This window comes from Bombina bombina, chromosome 6 (assembly GCF_027579735.1).
Source record: "Bombina bombina isolate aBomBom1 chromosome 6, aBomBom1.pri, whole genome shotgun sequence".
Lineage (NCBI taxonomy): Eukaryota > Metazoa > Chordata > Amphibia > Anura > Bombinatoridae > Bombina > Bombina bombina.
The window spans coordinates 917,091,133-917,098,169 of record NC_069504.1 but is presented as its reverse complement, the minus strand read 5'-3'; positions in this window follow the sequence as shown (position 1 = coordinate 917,098,169).

Genomic DNA, 7,037 nt, shown 5'->3' with positions numbered 1-7,037 from the left:
TGCCCTGAGCTTCTCCGTTTGCTTAACTCAGCAATCTAGAAGTAATTTGTGAATAACAGCGTAGGCAATGTAAGCTGTGTATCTTGTTATGGTTATCTCCGGTTTGTCTTCGACTGTAGCTTGTAACCGCATGGCCTCTTCCAAGAGCTAGGATACAAGCAAAGTTAGTCACCTAGGCTTTAAATCTCGATTATCAGCACAACTTCTGAAAAGTTCTTATAGGGGTCCTCAACAAAAACAGCTGGATTGTATGTTTGGATATGAATAAACCCCTAATATCTGAATTAAGAGCCAGAACTCTTGTATTGTGTGTCTGGCTGCTTCGGTAGTTGGCACCGCCCCCCAAGTCAAGAAGATATTTAATTTCTGGATATGGGTTAACTTTTATTCATTTAGGCATGTGTTAGGAAGTAAGGATCCTATATTCAAACCAATATCATCAACTAAAATAATAATATAATCCTAGTAATGGACCTAGTATGTATATATTCCAGCTGCTACAGACAGCAAGAGTCTACAGTCCAATGCAATAGAGCTATAGAATGAAAACATAGATACATAGTGAGCAGATGGGATGCCCAGGCCTGGTCACCTATCTATATAACTTGAAAAGACTACAGCTTTGGATTATCAAGGCCAAGATGAGGGGTATGTCTTTCCAGTGCAATAATGGAAAACAAATTATTACAGTCCAAATCAAAGGTCCAGATGTGAATAAATAATTGTACAGTCATTTTTATGGTCCATTTTTACAGCCTCACAGTTATTTGATTATTAGAGAAGCTTTGTCCATCCACAAATAAAAATAATATTGTTCATTAATGATATTTTTATGAATAACATCTTTAGAGATAACGTCAAGAAACTTCTTGTAGTCCCATACATTTTATAGATCTATATTTATCTAGGGACTGTTCGACCAGCCTAGACTGTGTCTTGTCTCACAAGATCCGGAACCTCCATGAGGCCTGATCTTGTAACCCAGACAATCCATGGAACTGAAGAGTTTCCAAGAAGAACCCGCAGCAGCTTGGTCCTCGTAGTCCAGAGAGTCAGAAGAGTTGAAGGACAGTCCTGAACTGGCATAGCCCTGCTGATGGTGGTGGTGGTGGTGAAGATGGCTAAGTTAATCTTCTGGGCCATCTCCTCCCTCTTGAAGATGTTCGGGTAGTGAGTCTTGGCAAACAAAGCCTCCAGCACATCAAGCTGGGAGTGTGTAAAGGTTGTGCGCTCCCTCCACTGCTTTCTGGGGATAGATGGGTACCCCAATATAGGATGCAGTAAATCCATAACAGACGGGCCCTGTAAGCCCCAAGCCATTCATGCCATAAGGATTGCTGTTTGAGGTATGACACCATGCTAGTAGCATATTCACAAATGCAATGTTCTATTTCTTTATAACAAGTATCTTTATAAAACATGTCCCCTGTACTCCAACGTTGGTCTCAAATAACTGAGCCTGCATCAGGGACATTAACAGGATGTGCAGGGAGGTGAGGACTGGGCTGAAGCTGCCTCCAGGAGCTCCTGTGGGAATAGTGGCTTCATCACGCTGGGTTCTGTAGGTGATTGGGAAATGTGGTCTGATCAAGACTGATCCAACACCTGACTTGCATGAAGTGTCAGGGACAGGATTTTTTTTAGGAGTGTCTTAAGGTTTGTTTTATAGAAACTGGGAAAAAAAATTGACAAGAAATGGCAGGATAGACATTACAATAGAGCTTCAAATTTGTGATAATCTTGCAAAATGTAGGATGGTTGGGAGCTGTGCCTTGATTCAATCACCCCACCTAATCTAAGGTGCTGTTGAATGTAATTTAGGGGTATAATATAAGGCCAGTAATTTTATTTTGTTTAACCATAGAAGCAGGACTGATTCAGTTAGTTTTAGGACCCCTTATAAGCTGATTAATAGTTAATCAGTATATAGCCATGCAGTTTAATGAAGATTTCTGTTGTATGATAGCATACCTCCCAAATGCACCACATCCTGCAGGATTGTCACTGGTTGGGAGGTATGGTCTGTTACCTGCCTGCAGCCCATTGGTGTCTACTGACAGCCCATTGGTGGTACTGAACAAGCCAGATATGCCAGATATGCCTATGGACTCCAGACATGCCCCCAGACCACTTAGGACTCTGCCCCTCTTTACATAAACCTGCCCCTCCCACATAATCCCCCTACATGCACACACAAATAACCAGTGGGCGATTGTCCAAATCCCAGAAATCATCTGGCAGATATTGAGAGATAACTTTATCTAGGCAATTTCTAGCAGCACTATACAATTATATGATTGTATATGTGTGTGTGTGTGTGTTTGTGTTAATACCTTTATTTCTGTGTAGATAGTTCATCCAAGTAACAAATCCAGAGTATGTATTTAAATTGAACATTTTAGGTGTGCTTACTAAAAGTCTTTTGATTTCTATTTAAAATAGGAAATAATAACCCTATTCCATTGGTTCAAACACATCAAAAAAAATTCCCAGGTGGTGGTGATGTTTAAAGGGACAGCCTACACAAGAATTTTTTATTGTTTTAAAAGATAGATAATCCCTTTATTATCCATTCCCCAGTTTGCATTACCAACACAGTTATATTAATATACCTTTTACCTCTGTGATTACCTTGTATCTAAGCCTTTGCAGAATGCCCCCTTATTTCAGTTCATTTAATAGACATGCATTTAGCCAATCAGTGCCCTCTAGGGCGCGATCCGATATAGATCGCAGTTTGCGGCGCAAGCGAGGGAACCGGCATTGCCCGCAGTTTTAGCTCGCAACTCGAGCTATCCCATATAAGTTGCCGTCAGATGCTAACGTGCCATAAGTCTGACAAACCAGCGATGTCCAGAAATCTGCGTAAGTACAAATTTCTGGCGTCGCCAGTGACTTGCGGCACGTTAGAAACTGCCGGCGCCTATAAAACCTGACTAAAGTCTAAAACACCCGCACTGTCTAACACGCCTCCCTAACATAGCCCGACAAGTCTAACACGCCTCCCTAACATAGCCCGACACGTCTATCCCTCTATCCGCTATCCCCCCTCACTATCCTAACAATAAAAAAGCTATTAACCCCTAAACCGCCGCTCCCGTACCCCGCCGCAACCTAATAAAGTTATTAACCCCTAAACCGCCGCTCCCGTACCCCGCTGCCAGCTATATTATATCTATAACCCCCTAAAGTGAGCCCCTAACACCGCCGCCATCTATATATGAAAATTATTAACCCCCAATGTAAGCCCCTTACACCGCCGCCATCTCTATTAAAATGATTAACCCCTAATTTAATCTACCTACCCCGCCGCCAGCTATATTATCTATGTTAACCCTAAGTATATTATAGTTAATATAGGTATTACATTATATATATTAACTATATTAACCCTAATTATATTAGGGTTAATATAGTTAATATAGTTACTATAGTATTTATATTAACTATATTAACTCTATCTAACCCTAACACCCCTAACTAAATTTATATTAAATTAATCTAATTCATTTATAAACTAAAATATTCCTATTTAAATCTAAATACTTACCTATAAAATAAACCCTAAGATAGCTACAATATAATTAATAATTACATTGTAGCTATGTTAGGGTTAATATTTATTTTACAGGTAAATTGTTAATTATTTTAACTAGGTATAATAGCTATTAAATAGTTATTAACTATTTAATATCTACCTAGTTAAAATAATTACCCAATTACCTGTAAAATAAATCCTAACCTAAGTTACAAATACACCTACACTATCAATAAATTAAATAAACTACAAACATCTATCTAAAAATACAATTAAATTAACTAAACTAAATTACAAAAAAAAACAAACACTAAATTACAAAAAATAAAAAAAGATTACAAGATTTTTAAGCTAATTACACCTATTCTAAGCCCCCTAATAAAATAATAAACCCCCAAAATAAAAAAAATTCCCTGCCCTATTCTAAATTAAACAAATTTCAAAGCTCTTTACCTTACCAGCCCTTAAAAGGGCCTTTTGTGGGGCATGCCCCAAAGAATTCAGCTCTTTTGCATACAAATACAATACCCCCCCCATTACAACCCACCACCCACATACCCCTATTCTAAAACCACCCAAACCCCCCTTAAAAAAGCCTAACACTACCCCCCTGAAGATCTCCCTACCTTGTCTTCACCACACCGGGCCGAACTCCTGATCCGATCCGGGCGATGTCTTCCTCCAAGCGGCAAAGAAGAATTCTTCCTCCGGCGATGTCTTCCTCCAAGCGGCAAAGAAGAATTCTTCCTCCGGCGACGTCTTCCTCCAAGCGGCAGCAAAGTCTTCATTCTTCCGGTGGCATCTTCAATCTTCTTTCTTTGCTCCGCCGCCGCGGAGCATCCATCCCGGCCGACTACTGAACTTGGAATGAGGTACCTTTAAATGACGTCATCCAAGATGGCGTCCGCCGAATTCCGATTGGCTGATAGGATTCTATCAGCCAATCGGAATTAAGTTAAAAAAATCTGATTGGCTGATTGAATCAGCCAATCAGATTCAAGTTCAATCCGATTGGCTGATCCAATCAGCCAATCAGATTGAGCTCGCATTCTATTGGCTGATCGGAACAGCCAATAGAATGCGAGCTCAATCTGATTGGCTGATTGGATCAGCCAATCGGATTGAACTTGAATCTGATTGGCTGATTCAATCAGCCAATCAGATTTTTTTAACTTAATTCCGATTGGCTGATAGAATCCTATCAGCCAATCGGAATTCGGCGGACGCCATCTTGGATGACGTCATTTAAAGGTACCTCATTCCAAGTTCAGTAGTCGGCCGGGATGGATGCTCCGCGGCGGCGGAGCGAAGAAAGAAGATTGAAGATGCCACCGGAAGAATGAAGACTTTGCTGCCGCTTGGAGGAAGACGTCGCCGGAGGAAGAATTCTTCTTTGCCGCTTGGAGGAAGACATCGCCGGAGGAAGAATTCTTCTTTGCCGCTTGGAGGAAGACATCGCCCGGATCGGATCAGGAGTTCGGCCCGGTGTGGTGAAGACAAGGTAGGGAGATCTTCAGGGGGGTAGTGTTAGGCTTTTTTAAGGGGGGTTTGGGTGGTTTTAGAATAGGGGTATGTGGGTGGTGGGTTGTAATGGGGGGGGGGTATTGTATTTGTATGCAAAAGAGCTGGATTCTTTGGGGCATGCCCCACAAAAGGCCCTTTTAAGGGCTGGTAAGGTAAAGAGCTTTGAAATTTGTTTAATTTAGAATAGGGCAGGGAATTTTTTTTATTTTGGGGGTTTATTATTTTATTATGGGGCTTAGAATAGGTGTAATTAGCTTAAAAATCTTGTAATCTTTTTTTATTTTTTGTAATTTAGTGTTTGTTTTTTTTTGTAATTTAGTTTAGTTAATTTAATTGTATTTTTAGATAGATGTTTGTAGTTTATTTAATTTATTGATAGTGTAGGTGTATTTGTAACTTAGGTTAGGATTTATTTTACAGGTAATTGGGTAATTATTTTAACTAGGTAGATATTAAATAGTTAATAACTATTTAATAGCTATTATACCTAGTTAAAATAATTAACAATTTACCTGTAAAATAAATATTAACCCTAACATAGCTACAATGTAATTATTAATTATATTGTAGCTATCTTAGGGTTTATTTTATAGGTAAGTATTTAGATTTAAATAGGAATATTTTAGTTTATAAATGAATTAGATTAATTTAATATAAATTTAGTTAGGGGTGTTAGGGTTAGATAGAGTTAATATAGTTAATATAAATACTATAGTAACTATATTAACTATATTAACCCTAATATAATTAGGGTTAATATAGTTAATATATATAATGTAATACCTATATTAACTATAATATACTTAGGGTTAATATAGATAATATAGCTGGCGGCGGGGTAGGTAGATTAAATAAGGGGTTAATCATTTTAATAGAGATGGCGGCGGTGTAAGTGGCTTACATTGGGGGTTAATAATATTAATATAGCTGGCGGCGGTATAGGGGGATTAGGTTAGGGGTTAATAATTTTTATATAGGTGGCGGCGGTGTAAGGGGTCAGATTAGGGGATAGATAAGGTAGATGGCAGCGGTTTTAGGAGCTCACAGTAGGGGGTTAGTTTATGTAGATGGCGGCGGGATCCGTGAGCGGCGGTTTAGGGGTTAATAACTTTATTAGGGATTTCGGGGGGGGGGGGGTCGCGGTTGACAGGTAGATAGACATTGCGCATGCGTTAGGTGTTAGGTTTATTTTAGCAGATCGCGGTTGACAGGGAGATAGACATTGCGCATGCGTTAGGTTTATTTTAGCAGCCAGTTTAGGGAGTTACGGGGCTCCAATAGTCAGCGTAAGGCTTCTTACGGCTGCTTTTTGTGGCGAGGTGAAAATGGAGTAAGTTTTCTCCATTTTCGCCACGTAAGTCCTTACGCTGCATATTGGATACCAAACTGCGCGGGTTTGGTATACCTGCCTATGGCCCAAAAAACTACGGGCGACGGCAGAAATATACGCGCGTAACTTCTAGGTTACGCCGTATATAGGATACCAAACCCGCGCAAATATTGGCGTCGCCGGCTTTTGCGGGCGACGATTTTTATCGGATCGACCCCCTAATTTGTAACTCCACGGGCATGGTCACAATGTTATCTGTATGGCACATATGAACTAACGCTCTCTAGCTGTGAAAAACTGCCAAATACATTGATATAAGGGGCATCCTCAAGGGCTTAGAAATTAGCATATGAGCCTAGGTTTAGCTTTCAACAAAGAATACCAAGAGAACAAAGCAAATTTGATGATAAAAGTAAATTAGAAAGTTGTTTTAAATCACATTATCTGAATCATGAAAGTTTAATTTTGACTAGACTGTCCCTTTAAGTTCAGAATTTATTGGATTTTTTTATGAGAATTTAAAATCTGTCCTTAATATAGTTTTTTTGCCTGTGAAATTCCTGGCTTTTTAAAATGGTGTAAATGATAACAAAAATTAAACGCCTTATGTATAATACATTTTATATGCAAAGAAGCTAGAGTGTA